The 20,639-nt window shown below is 39.2% G+C and overlaps 1 protein-coding gene across 9 annotated transcripts in view; it reads right to left on the bottom strand.

The window, feature by feature from the left end:
• The window catches only part of KANSL1 (KAT8 regulatory NSL complex subunit 1), a 229,203-nt gene that overhangs the window by 172,205 nt on the left and 36,359 nt on the right, over window positions 1-20,639 (bottom strand). Inside the window, exon 3 of one of the 9 annotated variants that reach the window (XM_072645926.1) lies at window positions 4,639-4,722. The exons of 7 other annotated variants lie outside the window; for them this stretch is intronic. The gene's annotated coding sequence lies outside the window, so the exon portion shown is untranslated. Of the gene's footprint in view, window positions 1-4,638; window positions 4,723-17,842; window positions 18,445-20,639 lie in introns of those variants that run through there. One more of the 9 variants, XM_072645925.1, reaches the window with a different exon arrangement.

Genomic DNA, 20,639 nt, shown 5'->3' with positions numbered 1-20,639 from the left:
TGGACGTTAGAGGTATCTGGAAAATTCGTGTAAATTGTTTTGACTCTTTATTCACACCAGAAAAGAAGTCTGAATTTTTTTTTCTTTTATGGGGTGTTTAAAGAACCTCATTGTAAAATTTAGGTTGATATTATATAATAATATATGTATTTTTATGTATTTCTGAGTTTCTAAACTTTTTGTATCTGGTGGCCTTCATGTGTCTGCAGCTTCCACAAAACTCCCAAAAAATTCTCACTTACTGTCTCATGCTGACCTGTGACATCAAAACTGCAATGGGGAAAGTTGCAAAGTGGAAGGGATAACTGTACAGGATATTACTGAAATTAACTTGGATAGAAAAAGTCACTCAAAAGGCATAATAGACAAATATAATTTGAAAGGAAAGTAAGCCAGTCACACAACTAAAAGGAAGGAATGAGAACTCTTTACTACTATACTAGTACATACAAAATATTAAAAGAACCAGAGGAAGATCTACAATGCCTTGAGCAGGTAAATCCTCTAGGAATGATTGAATGTATATAAAGAGTCAAGAAGGGCACAGCCTAACAAAGCATGGATTATCTAAACCCTCTAATTATGGGTGTCCCCATACAAGCTGCACCCTAGGCCTTTTTCTCTTTTTGGTGATTTCATCAGCTCTTCTTGATTTAATTATCACCTCTCTGATGATTCTCAGAGATCTATATATCCAATCCAAGTCATTCTCTTGAGTTCCAGTCCTCTATCACCTACTGAACAATTCAAACTCGATGCCTCAAAGGCATTTCCAATTCCACATATGGTGCTGTTATCTTTCTCCCCAAACCCTGTCTATTTCACCACCTTACTTTCCATCATTCAGGTTCACAATCTCAAATACATATCCTCTACTCTTAACTCTCCTTCGCCCCACAATACATTTTCTAAATCTTAATCAATTCTATCAATATCTCTCAAATCTTCCTATTCACACATCACCACACTTTCTAGTTTAGGCCCTCAATCACTTTTTGGTTGGACTAATGCAATATCCTAATCCTCCCAATTGATACCCCTTCCTTAACTCTTCAATCCAGCCTCCACACAAAAGCCAAAACAACTTTCCTAAAGCACAGGTCTGATCATGTCACTCCCCTAATCAGCAAGCATGATAGGCTTTCTATTGCTTTTAAATTCAATATGAATTTCTGTTCCCCTTTTGAATCTCTTCACAACCATGCCCCAACCTGCCTTTCCAACCCAGTTATCCAAGATTCCCATTCCCAGACTTTAGTCTGACCTTCTTGTCGTTCCCTCATACACAGCACTGCATTTCTACTCTCCATGCCTTTCATTAGCTACCCTCATACCTAGAATGTGCTGCCTGCTCACACTCTGCCCCTTAATATCTATGATTCTCTTCAAATCTCAGCTCAAGCAAAGCACCACCTCCCTCAAGAAGCCTTTTCCGGATTTCCTCAGAAGCTAACCCCCTCCATTACCTTGTTTTTAATCAATATATTACTGATACATTTATGTGTTTTATCCCCCCCCAAAAATGTGCTAGATGACAGAAGCTGTTTTCCCTTTTTGTCTTTGCACCCCCTGTACCTAGCACAAGGGTGGGGAACCTACAGCCTCAAGACCACATGTGATCTTCTAGGTCCTCAGGTGTGGCCTTTGACTGTGTCCAAGTTTTACAGAACAAATCCTTTAAAAAAGAGAATTTTTTTCTGTGAAGTTTGGATTTAGTCAAAGGGCTGCACTTGAGGACTACAAGTGGCCTTGAGGCTGAAGGTTCCCCACCCCTGGTCCAGCACACATGAGGCACTTAACAAATGCTTATTGAATGACTGAGATAGGGAATACCCAATACCCCCAAGACCAGGAATTCATCAAAGTAATTCCCCCAATGCCTAGCACAATACAGAGTAACAAAGCAGATATTTTAATAAACACTGAATGGATGACAGTACAGGGGAGACAGCCATTGCCTCCTATACAACTACATCTGCTTGGAGGGAAAAAAGCATCCAACGAATTAAAAAAAAAAAAGTCAGGTAAAAGTATTTCTAAAGTATACTAAAAGTTTAATAAATATGTACTCTACCCATGACTTTATTAGTCCCTTATGTTACCTGATTGTGTCATTAGAGTCAATAAGGCATAGTAGTAGAAAGACAGTCCTAAGTCCAAGACAACCTACATCTAATCTCAATTCTGATATATAGAGGATGTGTGACCTGGGGGAAGTCACTGTACCACTTACCCTCTAAACAAATATAAGATTGTAAAGGCCAAACTGCACTGGGAAAGGAAGCATTTCCCACACCAACGAAATCTAAAGTCCAATTCCCTATGATATTAACTTTGTTTCATATTCATTCACAATAGTAAAATGAGGATTACAATATCAGCTCCAAATGTACATTCTCAACTATAACCAATCTAGGGAAAACACAGAATCACTATGAGCCATCTGTTGTTGAATTGTTTCTGACACATTCAACTCTTCGTGATCCCATTTGGGTTTTCTTGGCAAAGATTCTGGAGTGATTTGCCATCTCTAGCTCATTTTACAGATAAGGAAACTAAGGCAAACAGGGTTAAGTGACTTGCCCAGGGTTACACAGTTAGTCAATGTCTGAGAGGCTAGGTTTGAACTCACATAAAGGAGATTTCCTGACTTCAGGTCTGGCATTCTATCCATTGCACCACCTACCTGCCCATCTTGACCTATCTAATATCCACATAAAAACCCTTGAAACAACTTTCAGAATAGGCAAAAGAACTCATATTTAAACATTTTAAATCTTATGAAAATATTATTAAAAGGTACCAAAGCCTTAATGTTTGTTATTATTAGTTTATTAACCCATATAATAATCTTTAGAAGTAGGTTTGGAGCTGGGTTAATTAATATCTCTTTAATGAATGGAGAGAAAAGGTGGAATAATTATCCACAGTTAAAGTATGGCTGAATTAAGAATCCAGAACCCTCGTCACAATTAAGCCAACATCTCAGTGCAATTTCTCCATAGCACCATAAGAATCCAATAAGCATGTTGTTTAAATTGTTGCTAAGTCCTGTCTAACTCTTCATGACCTTGTGGACACAGCAAAAAGAGGTTACAATGATTTGCCCAGGATCACACAACTAGTTAAGTGTCTGAGGCTGTATTTGGACTTAGGTCTTGCTATCTCCAGGCCCAGTGCTCTATTCACTGAACCATCTACTGCCTTAAAGAGGATGCTTAAATAGAATACCTCAAAAAGTAAAAAATAATTCCATGAATATATTTCTACTAGACACCTAATAGCTATCACAAGTACAACTGGAGAAGCAAAACCATAGATTATATGGACATTCAATGTTCTCCTACCACAGGACCAAAGAAAAATCCCATGAAAAGGCATACCACGTCTAGACCTAAGTATCCACCATTGTACCTGGGGTCTACAACCTTTTTTTAAAAATATTTTGATAATGGTATTTCCTTTATAACTATCATACTTTATTTTATGCATTTAAAAGCATTATTTTCAGGAGTGCATAGAGTGCTATCGAAGGAGTCCAAAAAACAGAAAAAGGTTAAGAACCAAGCTCTACAAAAAACTTGTTCTCATTTCCCAGTCAGAAAGTTTCCAAGGCAAAGATCATGAATTAAATGTCTCTCCTTTTCCTCATAAAAGAGGCTCAAAAGCTCTAAAGTCCCCTAGGGAAATGGACTTAGTCATCTACTCAAGCAAGTACTTCCAACATACTATCCCAGGAACAACAGTTACAATTAAGCAGCACAGTACAGATAAAAGAGCACTGGACTGAGGGCTCTGAGGGTGTGTGTGACACCTTGGCTAAGTTCCGACCTCAGCTTCCTCATTTGTAAAGTGACAGAAATAGACAAGATGTCTCTTTCAATTCTAACATTGCTACTTCTCTAAGGTGGGAGGTTAAATAACTTTTACTATATACACGGTGGGGCATGGGGAAGAGAAATAAAAGATAAAATTTAAAAGTACCTCCTGGGAGACTTACAACTAAGATGCAAACCATAATACAAAACATAATGAAATAAATTCCATGAGATATGAACAAAGAACTAAGGGAGTTCAGAGGAAAGAGACATCATTTCAGTTGAGAGGAAAGGCTTGGGAATGGCACTTGAGCTTGAATAGATAGGATTTCCTCTGGCAGAGATAAGGTATATGGCACTCTAGGTAGAAGGATCAGAACGATGGCACACAGGTGCAAAAGTACAAGGCATATTTTGGGTACAGTTAAGTACTCCAGCTGGGCTAGAGAACAAGAAACATGTAGGAAAGCAGTAAAAATAAGTCTAAAAAGGTGAGACAGGGCCAGGTAATGGAAGAGTGAGATGGTATGATATTGTGTGAACATCAGAAGATCTGAAGAACTAGAGTAAAATTCTGGTTCTGCAATTTACCACCTGTCTAACCTGAAGCAAGTCCCTTAGCTTCTCTGGCCCTCAGTTTCTTCATGTGCAAAATGAGGGAGTTGGACTACATGTTCTCTAAAGTCTCTTCCAATGCTCTCTATGATTCCATAATTCTATGGCACTGAATGGCATACAAACCAACTATCCAAATTTACTAGACTAGTACTCAAACAAGAAACATACATACAATACATACAGTCCATTATCAGGGCAATACCTTGGGAGTTTCCAACTTGATAGGACTTGCCAGAATCCTTGCTTTACTGACCAAACCTTCAAGGGCCCATGCACCTCCTCCATACTAAGATGAAGCAGAAAATATATTCTTTCAATAATAAAATCATAATGAGACAACTGAATCACTCTCCACACATAATGCATTACAGGGGGAAAATAGATTGTTTTGTAACTAAACATTTAGAAAATACTCTGAAAATTCAAATATTTTGACTTAAAAATCTTAAGTATTTTTCTTACACTTTTTTATATTGACGTTTTCAATGACTGAGCAATCTTTTTTTTTAACTGTAATGACTATTTTCATTTCATTTTTTTCCTCTAGCAAAAGCAATCTGGATAGGAATTTTGTCTTACAGTTTGATAGAACTGACCTAAAGGATACATAGCCTTGTCGGTTCTCGGCAAACAGGTGCTTTGTTAATAGGCCCTTTGGTGGAATGGGCTGCCTCAGGAGGTCGTGGGTTCCCCCTAGAGGACTGCAGGCAAAGAGTGGCTAACCCCTTCAGGGTGCTGTGGAAGGGATTCTTGATATTCAAGAAAAAATCCTGGACAAAGACAATCTGTAAGGAGCTTTCCAACCCTCTGATAATACTTTATCTGGTAATGGAGAGGCAATGAATGTTTGGGGGGACAGATGACTATAAACAATGGGATTTTGTAATGATTACTAACCTGCTGTCAAATTATTAAATGAATTTAGGGGCAGGGAGAGAGGTGAGAAGTTGATATGGATGAGTGCAGCAGTCCAGACAAAAGGCAATAGGTATGGAATAAAACATACTGTTTTTGGTGGATTTTCCCAAAATGTTTTTCTTCTTGTTGTACAGAGGAAAGAATGACACATACAAAAAGAAATGTAATATAAAAACAAGATTGCAGTACTTTTTTAATAAAAAGAAGTAATGAGGTCCTGAAGCCATGGCAATAAAATGCAAAGAATTATATGCTAGATACTAAATAGAATTTAAAGAATTATAAGGTGCAACAAATAAATGAATAGAGAATTACACCCAAAAAAAAAACTAGTTTGAAGAGAACATAATACCAAACCTTGAACAATATTATAAAGCAAGTCATCAAAACTACTTGGTTCTGGTTTTAAAAAGATAAAAGAAAGCTAGCGGAATCAACAAGGTAAGCAGGTAATGGGAAACAGAAACAAAAGAAAACTGCATTTCAATGTTTGAAAAACCCAAGACCATACATAGATCACTAGGGAAAGGACTCTCTCCTCATTGATTTAACACACTGTGGGAATTGTGAACTGGTTCAACCACTCTAGGAATCAATTTGCAATGATACAAGGAAACAAACTCATCTATCCATAGCCTTTGAATGGAAGGAAGTTACTTTTGCCAAAATATTCATAGCATTCTGTGGTAGGAAAATAGAGTCTAACTGGACAAATGTAAATATATATATATATACACATACATACATATATATTTATATATGTCCTGGAGAACAGATAATGAAACATATGTACCTCCTGGCAGAGAGACGGGATACTAGGGCAGAGGACTATTACACAGTCAACTTCAGCTACTGTTATCAGGTGTTTTACTTATTTGTCTTTGACTTTGTCAAAAGGAAAAGAAGAGGTATGGAGGAGGAAAATGTCTTTTTCCAGAAATAATTGATATAAAGACAAAAAGCATGAATATAATTTTAAGTAAAAGGCATGGTACCTACCCTCAAGAATTACAATTTAGTTAAGGAATTGAATGTTCATTTCTCACTAATGCTAGTCTGGGCTCTCATGACTGAACATCTAGATTACTCACTTAAGTCTCTCTCTAGTCTTACCCCCAACTAATCCATTTTTTTTATGATGCTCAACTAATTTTCCTCAAAGATCTTTTTCCATCCCATCACTCTTAACTGCCTTTTAAGGCCTCCTTCCAGGCCTAACTTACACTTATAGAGGGGCAGCTAGGTGGTGCAGTAGATAGACCATCAGGGCAGGAGTCAGGAGGACCAGAGTTCAAATCTCACCTCAGACACTTGACACTCACTAGCTGTGTGACCTTGAGCTAGTCACTTAACCCCAAATGCCTCATCCTAGGTCATCTCCAGTCATCCTGATGAATATCTGGTCACTGGATTCAGATGGCTCTGGAGAAGAAGTGAGGCTGGTGGTGACCTGCACAGTCCTCCCTCACTCAAAACAAAGTCAAGTGCAAGTCATGTCATTATTTCTCTGATGGCATGGTCTTCTTTGGCAACGAAGGATGAACACACATACTTACAGATCTCCATGATCAGCACCCCTGAAATTTTTAGCAGAAACAAATCTAATTAGCTAGCACAAAAGGTCAGTAGGACCCGACCACTTGCCCATTCCAGTGATATACTACTGCTACTAGGTGTCAAAAATTAATGTTTGCCCCAAAACCAATACACTCCTTTCTAACCATCTTTTTTACCACTTAAAAAAAAAAATCAGATGCCCCTTGTATATCTCATTAGATTCAAAGCTCCATCTGACTTTAGTATGCCAGTACTACCCTATCCACTTAGCATTATTTTCCTTCCATTTCTACCTACTCACTGAACCCAAAACATACTGAATGAATAACTTTCCAAACCTTTGCCATCCCCTTTTAACTCAGTCACATTCCTTCTTGAAAGGATAGGGACAGGTACTGGACTTCACTAGTACAAAGAAACTTCCTCTACCAATATGTATCAGCATCTTCTATGCAACTTAGTGTTGAAAACTGTACAGGACTGCTGAGGTTAAGTGACCAGAACCAGATTATCTTCCTGATCCAAAGGCCAGTGCACCACACTGATTCTTCAAATCCTATCCCCTACACAAGAGAACAACCCCAATTTACCTTCTTTCAGCTTTTCTGAAACAGCAGCCTATAAACTTTCTTGATTATGCACCCCTCACTAAAGATTTTTCAACACACGCTCCCCAAGGAGATGTATGTTTATTTCTAAGTATTATGCTGTGGTTGTTCAGTTGTTTTAGTCATCTCTGACTCCTCGTGATCCCAGGTGGGGCTTTCTTGGTAAAGACAGTGGAGTGGTTTACCATTTCCTTTTCCAGGTCATTTTACAGACGAGGAAGTGAGGCAAATAGGGTGACATGCCCAGGGTCACACAGCTAGTAAGCGTTTGAGGCTAGATTTGAACTCAGGAAAATGAGTCTTCATGACACCAACCTCAGCACTCTATCTACTGAGCTATCTAGCTGTAAGTTGTATATATGTACATTATTTTTAAATATATACAAAATACTTTTTTTTAATAATTTGGGACTACAACTTTGACATAAAAATCTTCTTTGACCAGTGCATTTTGGTACCTTTTACTTATTACAAGCCACTTAAAAAAAAAAAAAACCTTTTTGACAGATTAAGGAAACTTGAGTTTGGGCTACTATTTCTGCTGAAACATGAGAGGGAAAACAAGGGTAGAGCTGATTAGGTGAGGGACTGTACATCTTCCTAAGGAACAAACCTTAGCTAACTTTCCAGCAGCAGTTCCCACTGGTAGGGAAAGGATAACAGCAGGAACAAGTGGTAGTTTCAAGAGTCATGTTGCTCTCAATTCTAATACTTCGGAGATGACTGCTCTAAAAGCAGACTGTCTTTACAATTAGTACCTCAAAGATGGTTGTTCTAATTTGCCTCCAAATTCAACTTGAGGAAGTGTGATATAGAAAGAGTATCAGACTTGACTTAGGAGGGAGAGGGATTCAAGTCCTGCCCTGACATACACTGACTTTAGGAGAAAACATCTGAAACAATTTTCAGTTTCTTCATCTGCAAAATGCACTATCTACCTCACAGTTGTTTCAAGAAGAGCATTAAAAGTTCTGTAAGTATGAGTTATTAAGACTGTTATTGTACGCTTCTTAAAATAGGAATTATGCTTTATACATTTATTTCTGTAACATTATGTAGTACAATGCTAACCATACTTTATTAAATTTCCTGGCTTCCTCTATTGGACAGCCCACGAAATCTCATAAAGGTACTGCTTATCTTTCCCCTTAAATCTATTTCTTCTATTTTCTCCATTTCTCTGTGGCTCCATCATTTACCCTTCACCCCACCTGCTTGTACAAACTTCTGATTTTCTTCAACTTTTCACTATCCCTAATCTCTCATATCCAGTTAATAAAGTCCTATTAATTTCACCTACTTCGAATGCCATCACCCTGGAAAGGTCCTCATTACCACCCACCTGGACTACTGAAAAAACCTAACATACTTTCCCACCTTTATACTCTGTCCCCTCAAATCTGTCTTTCATATTGCTGCCAAAATTATCTTTCACATAGGCCTAGAGATTTCATTCCTCTGCTCTAATTTCTCTAGTAGCTTCCTGTTGCCTCCTGAGTTAAATTCAAACTCCTTTTTTCAAGGACTTCCATATTGTGGTGTGCTGTAATTGTAAAACCTAACTGCACATTCCCTATGTAGAGTTAATGCTCCAGACCCTCTCTGTGCATCCCAAATATTCAGTGGTACTCTCTTGCCTCCAAGCCTTTGCCCAGGCTGTCTTCCTATTCCTAGAATTCCTTAAATTGAAATCCTACCAAAACTACTGTTTTGCCCTTTTTAAAATGTACTTATCATAGAATACCCTTTACTACAGTTACCTGAATTTGTCTTTCCTTCCTACTACACCATAAAGCTTCAAAAGAGTAAGAACTTAACAAATTTTGTATCTTTCTAGCAGAATATTATGTACACAGCAGGCATTTAATAAATGTATGTCAAATGATTGAATGAAAAAATGAGTAAATAATAAGTATTCAGATTTGTTTGGTCTAAAGCTTCACAGAGGTGGGGATGTATAAAATCAGAAAAAAAAGATGGCATTCCAACCAAGAAAAGTGGAAAACAACCTGCCAAGATCAGGGAGAAATACAGGCAGTTTTGCTAGAACACCACATAAACATTCCTAAAAATAAAGCAACAAAGACCACAGAACTTATAGAGAAAATGGGGTTAGGAGCACAACATTCAAACTCAGTGCCAAGGGAAGGCAATGTAGCCGTTAGGCCACGAGGAACCCCACTTTGAGATCCAAGACACTAACAACCTACAAGGCAGGAACTGTGGAACAGATGGAATTATCTTATGACAAGAAAACCTTTGGCACAACCTCTTTCATAAGGTACCCCAGGAGATTCCCTCCTGCCCCCATTCACATTTCTAGTGAGGCAGTATGCCCTAACCATCTCCAGCAGGCTTTTTCCTCCAGGTATCAGGGAGTCAAAGAGAGCAGGTCATCACTGTGTTTGGGAGGAGAGATGGGGGGGGAGGTTGTCCCTTCTCTTCCCTTCCTTCTATGTATGCCTGCCTCTCTAGCCCCTCACCTGCATTTACAGGTCACCCACTAATACATGCCCACCCATTTCCTCAATAATGAAATGGCACATAAACACAAATTTTGCATTATGCTCAAACTATTCCCTAATATATCAACTGCAATGGAAAAAATATGGGTTTTCAAAACAAGCATTATAGCATAAATGACTATAGAAACAAACATAAGAAAGTCTGAAATTAAGGTTTTGAGCCAAAATATAAAGACCCTTGAATGTTTGGCCAAAGAGGCTGAAATTCATCCAAGAGGAAGACAATGAAGGTTTTTAAACAAAGCAGTAAATATCAAAATACTGTTTTAGTAAATAAAAACGTACATGATGGATTGGAAAGGAGAGACTAAAGGCAGAATAGCTAGCCAGTTAGCAGACTAGAGTAGTCCAGCATGAAGTGATAAGGGTCAAATACCAAATAAAGCATGGCTAAATGAGCAGTATAATGGTGTTAAATTCAAATAGAAAAGGGGAGGGAAGATGTCACTGAAATCATACATAAAGATTCCTGTGGGTCACACATTGAATTAGTTTTAAAATACTATGTTATGTTTTATTGTATTTTTATTTAATTGTTAAATATTTTCAAATTACATTTTAATGTGACTTCCACCTCATGGGAATGTTGTGGGCAGCTGGGTTTCAAATCTCATCTCTGCCTCTTAGTGCTTTTGTGACCTTGGACAAGTCCTCTCGGGGCCTGTTTCCCCATCAGTAAAATGAGGAGGGGGGTAGAAAAGATGGGTTGTGAATTTCCTTCCATAAGCTCTAGACCTATTCTATGAAATCCTGTTGATATATACCAGCTTTATGTTTACTTAACCCCTAAGCCCATTTCCTCATCTCTGAAACAGCAACAATAATGTCTACTATATACAGCACTGGCTGCTTCCAGGAACCAGAACCTTGTAAACCTTCTAACATATAGATAAGAAATATAAAAAGTTATCATCATGTTCTAAGCTTTATATGGCCAAGGTACCCACCTATATCCAGTCAAACAAGGCTTTTTAACACTATTCTTCAAAACATTTGGGGCAGCTAGGTGGTGCACCCTGGAGTCAGGAGGACCTGATTGAGTTCAAATCCAGCTTCAGACACTTAGTAGCAGTGTGACCCTGGACAACTCACGAACCCCAACTAACTCAATTTTTTTTTACTCTAGGTACCTTAAGGATTATCTCTAAGTCTTAAGTATTATTAAATACAGGAAAGTTTAGGACCATCATTATTTCAAACCATTAAGGTTAAATTAATTAAACTTTTATCTCATACAGTATTGCTTGGTTATCTTGGAAGATTTTAAGAAATTCTCTATATAGGGGGAAAATCCTTAAAATTCTTTATTAAATTTCAAGATCTCATTGAAAACCTCATTTACTCTTCTCCTGGTGTGCCTTACCAGTTGATAACCAGAATTATTTGCATTTCAGACTTCATAGTAATGTTAAAATTATCACTGATACCCTTTTCTCAACACAGAAGAGGAAGAGAGGAGAAAGAAGTTCAAAAAATATAAATTCAAAAGGTCAAGGAGTTAGCACTCCATACACTAAGGCCCAAATTTTGGCCTCTCAAACTTTGAAACAAACTCCATTACTCCATGGTAATGGGAACTAGAGATAACACAGAAAAACGAAATCCATGTATGTAATCCAAAACTTAATTTTAAGGACCAGTTACAACCAACTCTCTAACAAACTTTCCTTTAAGGAGCTAACACTAACAAACTACAACAGTAAGTAGCTCCCCTTTTCCTTCACACCCTCTGGTGGAAGTGCTAATGAACAGGTAAAAATTCACATAACAAGTGTCAACAGGAAGAACTCAGACACCCAACACTAAATAACTTCTGGTTGAGGGCAAGCTGTATCCTCTGCCAAATGATACTGTTTCTATCTAAGGCAACTTAACCAGGTCAAACCATACAGCGCGCCTTTCAAAAGGTAAAGGTAACTGAGAAATGGGAGGCCCGCCATTCAGTCAGCTTCTCCAAGCACAATCAGAATTCGCAATACTAAAAATTCATAATAAAATCAGGAGCTCCAAAATATACAAGAACCCATTTTCAGGAGCATTTGGATAAAACTACGCTGAGTTTTCTTCAATTTGACCTTTTCTCAAACTTGGGGAGAAACTTTCTAGTTGCAACAAAATTATCTGAAGTAAAAAGGAAGAGAAAAAAATAGGCAAAGAGAGTGAACAAAACTAGATAGCAAACAAAAGCAGATACTTCTTAATCTTAAAGTCTATTTCCAAATGTGACAATGGTTTAAACTCCTAGAAATCTGCTAAAAAAAAAAAATCTCAGAAAAACAAAACTTCTATCCAGGGCCAAAACATCTAAGTTCATTATCTTCATTTATAATCTTCATATACTTGTCTTCAGACTAAGTTCTTTATTTTAACGTATGACAACAAGCCAAGGTCTGCTCACTATCTCTTAAGTCATTAATGCCCAGTGAAAGCTCAAGTTTCCTCAAATCCTGCTCTTTAGATTTTCCCTTGTTTTTTTCCCAAAAGGGTAAGAAATAAGCTTTTAAAAAGAAAAGCTCAGAAACATGGTTATTTCAAACTTCTTTTGGAGAGCTTTTTTAAATTAAAAATCACTCATATGATTTGGTTTCTAGCTGACAAAACATTTCCTACAGTATCCTAAAGGTCAGAAATATAATTGTTAATAAAAACTCTTATTCTCAACCATATGCAAATTTTTCTCAGGATTTTTTTTCCTCCCTCCATAATTCCATACTCCGGTCCACAAGGGGCATCCAGACCATCATCATTTAAATTCGTTACTAGTCTTCAGATGTTGCAGACCTCTGGTATAACATGTTAATATTCCATCTTTTCTACTAAATTCAACATTACATTCATCTGGGTAATAATTTATAATGTGGTTCACCTTAGTTTTGGTAATTGGTATCCTTCACTAAATGAGAAACATACAGACAATAATGAAGACTATGGTTTTACGTGGTCTACAGTCAATTATGTCATCATGTTGTTAAATATTTGAAGAGACTCAGAACAATTTTTTAGGCTACAGTCATTAAATATTTTCCTAATTAATGAAGCAGACAGTGATGGTTTTAAAAAGAAATACAAGCAGCTGTTAAAATGATATTTAGTGAAAATGAAAAATTCTCCAAGCTTTAAAAAAGTTAACACTGTAGGCATTCTAAAAAGGCGTGGGGGCTCTGTATAGTATTACTAAGTAATACTATACCTGAAGGAGACATTCCAATATGAAAATTTGCTTTCATGAATTATGAAATCACTCTGACCAATCGAATTATCTGAAAAAGCAAGGGAAGACAAAATAGGGCAAAGGCACTTGAGCTTCTCAAAAATAACCCAATGTTAACTTAGGAAGGATATTCCCTACTACAAAACTGAGATCACATGTTTAGATGTGATTAAATTTCTTACTCAAAGATTGGTCAGGAGATAGTTTGGTCAATCAATAAGCCTTTATTATGTGCCACTGACAAAAAAGAAATGGTCCATTCTAAGGGGGCAATATGCACAAAATACAAAGTAGGTACAAAGTAACGTGGAGGGAGTGGAAATCAGGATAAGTTTGCTATAGAAAGTGGTACCTGACTTTAACTTCAAAGGAAGCAATAGTTTCGAACTGTTACCCACCTGGAGAGCATTCCAGGCATGGGGCACAGGCTGAGGAATGGCATGGAGGCAGGAGTGGAATGTTCAGAAAAAGGAAGTGCAAGTTAAGTCAGTGTGGCTGGGCCATATAGTGTTTAAAGTAGAGTACTAAGGGACTTGCTGGCCTGGAAAAGTAGGCTCAAAATATATTCTGAAAGGCTTTAAAAGTCAGAATGGTTTGCTTCGGAATGACATGGTAAGACACATGCTTTAGGAACACTCAAATTGGCAGCAATCTGAAAAATAAGACTACAGGTAGAGGCATGAGTTTGGAAGCAAGGAGAACTATTATAAGGCTATTGGAATAATTCAGATGAAAAATGATTAGAATCTGAAAATGAGTGGTGAATATATATGTATATATGTAAGTATATATATGGCCATAGGAAAGAGGTATTGTGGGGAAAGAATCTACAATGTGGTCATAAGGGGTGAAGGAGAAGGTAAAGTTGGGAAGAGGGGAAGGTTTGGAGGAAGAGAAAATGAAAATGAATTCAAACAGAAGTCATGTTGGAAGACATGTTGGATCTAAGATGCCTACAGGACGTACAGTTGGAGGACATCCAACTGATGATGTGAGACTGAAGTTTTGTCTGTTTCCCTACTGTAGACAAATAATCCCCACTCAGACTCACAAGGAGTCTAACAAAATAAAAAGAAATGGGCTCTTCCAAACTTTTAAAAATGGATAAAATGATAGTAGTCTTTTTTTAATTACAATTTGGAAGACTCTTATATGATATACCACTAAATACAGATTTAAATGACTGTACAATTAGAATTTTCAGTTTTTCAGTATAAAAAAGTAAACTCTTCACAACTGTGCCCAATAATATTCAAACCTAAGAAATCTTTGAAATAAGCATCATCAACTGTATTTGGAAAGCATATTTATATCCTCTATTATTCTGTATCACACTTACGAAACACTTTTAGAGTCTATGCTGTTTAATCTTTATGTTATTAAAAACCACCTGGCCAATTCAATAAAATCCCAGGGAAAAGCATGAGAATTACAAAGTAAACGGTATAGTATAAAGAGATAAGGTTAAGAGAGAGAAAACAGCAATGCTTAGTTAGACAAGAGAGGATGATTTTCTTTCTCCCTCTTCAAGTTCACAAAATGACTTAAGTAAAGAAATTGGATATTTCTCATAGACTAACTCAAGTCAAACCATGTCATGACAAGACTATGCCAACTCACCCAACAATGAGTTATTAGCACGTCAAATTCACAAGTTAGGCATAGACACAAGTGCAACCAAATTCAACAGAGCACAGATAGATAGGCCCTTAAGCTTAAAAGGGCTTTGGTGATGATCTAGTCCAAGCACCATCACTTTTTAAAAACAGATGTAAAATTAAGGCCAAGAAAAATTTACATGTCTTGCCCAAGGTCACAGAGAAAACAAAACCTGTATTTGAACCTAGGTTCTCTGACTCCCCATCAAGTTCTCTTTCCTACTGGAAAAGAACACAGGTTCTCAATAATATTTTTGGAGAAAGTCAGGAACATTTCTTTAAAAAAAAACAAACCCTATCAAATAAACAGCTTGTTTACATAAATTTATGTAGGTCAGCTCAAAAAGTTTCTTTTCCAAACACCAGCTCAGAGCTTGGCAGGTAATTCATTTTAAAAAACTGTCAATGAATCAACGAAGTTTTTCCCCATTTTCTCTTTGATTGATTATCCTGATGTTCCTGCTAGAGACGAATATTTAGTATTTAAGCACATAAATTGAGGCTGAGCATGTCAGCACTTCACTGAACAGCCGCCATCAAGGCAACAGAAATAGAGAATATCCACATGTCAATAACATTAAAACACTCCCTCCACCACACAAAAAAGTTGAATGAAATTACTTTCAAAAACTTATTAAATAAATTTATTTATTCAAAAATAGAGCAATGTTCTAGATTCATGACGAGAGATGAAGAATAAGACAAGTTCTTGCCCTAAGGAGCTTACAATCTGGTAGCAAGAGATAAGACACAAATAAATATGAAGTAAAGGAAGATAACTGCTAAAGAGAAGTACAAAGTGCTAGAAGAGCTCAGAGGAGGGCTAGTTTACTGGGGTATTAAAATGCCATGACTATGGATTGTTACTTCATTTTCATAAGGTGTAACTTTTTTTTAATTCCCAAGATGAGCTTTTTTACCTTGTCTTATTTTTAGAAATACACATCACACTGCACATCACATGACATGATGTAACTGTTAGCAAACTGGCCCAAACCATTGAAAATTATCAATGGTTACAAGGGAAGGATCCTGTACATTGTGACTAAGACTCAGTACATTCCACATTCACTTTAACAAAGAATTTTTCCGGCCACAGAGTATTTGGATTTTGCATAGAATCTTTAAGAGAAAAGAAAATGTGGGCAATAAACTTATGTAGAAAGAGCAGGAAGCTAGCTACACTGTAACTTATACAAAGGGGGTTTCCCCGATTTTAAAGGGAAACTAACAAGAAGAAACAAAACATTTTTTCTGAAGATGCTCTGGGAAAAGATTGTCTCCATTAAAAGAAAAACCAAAGCAGCTACTATGGTTCACTACATGATTAAAGTTTAATGCAGGGCTTCCAAAAAGTGTCTATTTTGCTGCAAAGAAATAATGTAGACCAACATAAAGTTACCTGAAGACATCTGAAAAATTTCTTAATTGGTTAAACAACTTATTAGAAAAAGAAACTGAATGTATCCAAAAAAGGAGGGAGAAGGAAAATCATAAACACCCATTTAAGCCTTTATAAAAAGGAAATTAAAAGATGAAAAACACTGGGTGGAAAAAAGGAAGCTACACATGAATCTGTATAAAGACTAAGGTTATTACTATTTACTACTTTCTTATACAACTATTTTGTGATTAAATCCATTAACAAAATCTATAAGTCTATATCTCAAGTTATGCTATGTAATAGTTATGCAATTTTATTCCTTTTTTTTAAAGACAAATAAATTATCGCGGGTTTTTTTCCCCGGGGAAGAGGGAAATTCTATCTGGATAACAATGAAAAGATATAACACTCCCCACATTTAAAAAAAAAAAAAACAAACCAAGATTGCCAGCCACGTGACAATGGAGTGAGACGGTAACACCAGGATTGTGAATGGGAAGGGCGGAGGGGGGAGTAAGGGAGATTTCTCTTTTGGAACTTTCGGCCCGCGGGGTGCGGATCTCCCGATCCCCCGAGGTTCCAAATACAACACCCTCGGCCACTAAGGCTCAGAGCCGTAAAGTGCGTGCTTATAAACCGACCAAGGAAAAAATGCTCCAGCGATCCTTAGGAGAAAGGGGTAAAAAAAAATAAAACGGGGGTGGAGGGGTGGGGGGTGGAGTGCAATTTAAAGTGGCGCCATCATGTCACCCCTTCTAAGGCACCCGATAAGCAAGATTTCTTAAAAGTCACACAAGGCTCGAATATTGGAAAACAAAAAAAGTCAAGAGAAAAATATGGGTGGTTTGCCTTAATGATTAAAATAATCCTACATTCGTTCATCCTTTGATAAACTATTCTTCTCGGAGCAAACACCGTAAACTGGAAAATAGCCCTCCCCCCGCAAAAAAAAGCAGTAAGATTCCAACTCAGTATAAACAAATAAAACGCCTTCTTCCTTAGCTCAGTCTTGAAAAAAAAATCACTCGAAAACATGTCCGGTAGGAGACGGCTAGCTCTGAACACGCTAACAACTGAGGGCAACAAAAATATGAGAATAACTGAAACAATCATTTCACCAGAGTTGGGCTACAAACCGTGAAACGCGCAAGATGGATGTGTGAGGCAGAAAAAGACCATTTGCAGTCTAGAGAAGTTCAAGGAGAGAGCCAGAGTTTTGTGGGTGGGTTTTTAACAGAATAAATCATGTCCTTAAGCCCGTATTTTTTAAATAAAACGCCAAGGAAAAACTGGCAAACGAGGTGGCAGCTGGTGGGGAAGGGCACCCCACTCCCTCCCCCCCCCCCCCGGCCCTGGCGGGCGCCTCCCAGCCTCGGGATCCGGAGAGGAGAACCCCGAGGAGGCCATTTAAAGTTACGGGTTTTTTCCCTTCCTCCTTTGGCTTTCTAGTTACAACTAACAAAGAGGGAGAAAAGGGAGCCAGAGGGGGAGAGAAGGAGAAAGGGCAGCAGGGAGGAGGAAAGGAGCAGGAGCAGCAGCACCTACCACGTGATGGAGGAGCGTAGCCCGGGCGGATTCAGCCCCACAAAATGGGCGCAGTTTGCAAACAACCTCGCTCGCCTCACCAGGGAGGGTCGGAAGAACCGTGGCGGCGGCCGAGAGCGGGAGCGCGAGACGGCCCCGGCTCCGGCCCGGGCCCCCCCTGCAGCCCCCGCTCTCCTCCGCCGCCGCCCGGAGCCGCCCTGACTTTCCCCGCGGGGGGAGGGGAAGGCAGCAAAGGAGGGAACGGCCGCTTTCTCTTGTCTTTCTCGGGCCCTTCTCCTGCCTTCGTCCGCTTCTGCAGGGGCCTGGGCACGGCTGAAAGCCGCAACCCGAGCTGAAGGGCGGGCGGGGGGAGAAGGAATAGCCGCCCCCCCGCCCCGCACAAACAAGCGCCGCCGTCTGCAGCCCGGAGTCCGCTGCCCCGGCCGCCACCCTCCGAACACCTTTTCCCCGGCCGGGGGAGCGCGCTCCGGCCCTCCCCGGCTCAGCTGCAACGGGGCGAGCAGGGTTCGCTGCGTAGCTCTCCTCTCCCGCCGGCTCGACGAGCGGTGGCGGTGGCGGTGGCGGAGCTGAGAAAATGGCGGCTGAGCTCCTTCTTTTCCCTCCCCCCCTTTAATCTGAAGCGGAGGGAGAATAGAGCGAGCGAGCGGGCGAGCGCCGGCGACACAGGGAAGGGGGACAGCGCCTCCACCGGCTGCTGCTGCAAAGGGACGCTAGGCCCCGGCCCACCGCCAGGGAGCGCTCTCCCACGCCGCCCCGCCCCCGCAGGGCGGCGGGAGGCGCGGCAGCCACCAACCAGGCTGCTTCGGCTGCAGATATTGCACAGTATACTGCGGCGGCGGCAGCGGCGATGGTAGTGGTGGCGGTGGTGGCTGCGGTGGCGACAGCGGGACCCAGCTGTTTCCCGGGACGTGAGGAGACAGCACGCGGCACTGCGGCAGCGGGGGCCGAACCCTTCTTTCGAGCGTGCATGAAACTAGACGGGGGAGGGGTTCGTCTGGTGCACAGCTCCCCTGCACCGAGTTTACTGGCATAACATCTTAAAGGACAGAACGGGTTTGTGGAACTAAAGAGCGGCGGAGCCAAAGGGAAGGAGAACTTGCTTGCCCAGGTATATTGGCCTGGCTAAGGTGACCTGCGCCATCATTATTTATGACTGAAATGAATATATAAACCGCTTGCCATCAGATCAACGGATGAGTCCGACCAGCCAGGACCCTGCAAGAAACCTTCATAAACTGCGGTCTGGCTCGTAGACGCCAGCGCTGCTTTCCGCAGCCACTCTAGGCGGGGGGAAGGGTAGAGGAAGAGGGAGGGGAAAAGTACGCCACCGTTACTGCGCAGGCGCCGACCAAGCCCCAAGTGTGACCCAGCTTGGAAAAAGAGGCCTAGATGTGAAAAGCGGAAATAGTGACCAAAACACCGCAAGGATCTTCGGGAAATGTAGTTTTCATCCGACCACAAGGAGTTAGAGCGTCATAGCTTTGGCAATTCAGCCAAAACAGTCAAAGGACATTGCATAATAAACTCTTATGTTTTCTGCTGTGACCAATACTTATGTAAGAAAAGCATAACAAGAAGATTCACAGAAAAATCCAAATCTCAAATGTCTGAATTGAACTTCCCATTTTCCAGCCAGATCTGGATCAAATTAGTAGCTTCTGGCCACTTTTTAAATGAGCAATGAGCCTAATTAGCCTATTCTATCATAAACATAAAATAAAGCTGTTAAATTATGTCATCAATTCATGAAGACTGTCCACTATTATGTGAAAAAGTAGTAATCGGTATGGCTGGCAAGAATACCCACATATGCAATCACAAGCCTTTTCATATCCCAGGGATGTCACCTTCCCTTGTTTTAAAATAAGGCAAAGAGAGTCACACCATGCAGAAAGACAATACCTTTTAAAATTCTACCACGATGATCCCACCAAAATAAACTATCTGATAATCAAAGTTAAGATTTGTTGAGACATATCAATATGAACTCCTCAGGTATCAATACTCTGACAAAGTTTTTTTAATGTCATTTTTAAAAGATCAAATTATTGTATCATTACAAGACAAATTAAAGGTATGCCTGACTATAAAAATATAGTTAATAGACACTACCTAACCTTTTTGTGGTTTACCAGAATCAATTTCCGGGTGTTACTCATTTCAAAGCTGAAAAATACTTTTGCAATGGCTACAGAAAAGTTTTGCTATCCACCCACATAAACCTACCCTGTTAACTCCCCAGGAATGCAAGCAGCACTTTATGGTTCACTGAGCTTTTCACACAACACCTACACTCTGGACAGATTTACATGCATCTCTTAACCACATTATCAACTATATATACCTTATAGCAAAACTTGTCAACTTGAATATATATAAAAAAAAGATGGGCATACACAAATATATATTTGAAAAAAAAACAATTCTGTATCTTTCCTATTTATAATACTATGAAGAGGAGGAAAGGGTTAAAAAACTATATCATGAGTGACTGCAACAGAGTGGCATAACTGTTTCAAAAAACACCACTTCTATACCATCAGATGGCGCTTTAGGGCTCTAAAATTAGATGCTGAAATCTCAATTAGCAGGAGAAAGAAACACCAAATAAGGTGAAACTTTCAGAGTACACTTAAATATGTTCAAAGATGTTCATAAGGCTTCACAACAGAATAAGTCTTGCTACTGATCCAACTTTAATCTACCAAAATTAAGTCATAATATGAACTGGAGAATAAAATGGTAACTGGGGAGAGAGTAATATAGGGGAGTTATTTTAAAACCACAGTACATCTGG

The sequence above is a fragment of the Notamacropus eugenii genome, chromosome 2 (genome assembly GCF_028372415.1).
Source record: "Notamacropus eugenii isolate mMacEug1 chromosome 2, mMacEug1.pri_v2, whole genome shotgun sequence".
In the NCBI taxonomy this organism is placed as follows: domain Eukaryota; kingdom Metazoa; phylum Chordata; class Mammalia; order Diprotodontia; family Macropodidae; genus Notamacropus; species Notamacropus eugenii.
This window is presented reverse-complemented; position numbering and strand designations above follow the sequence as displayed.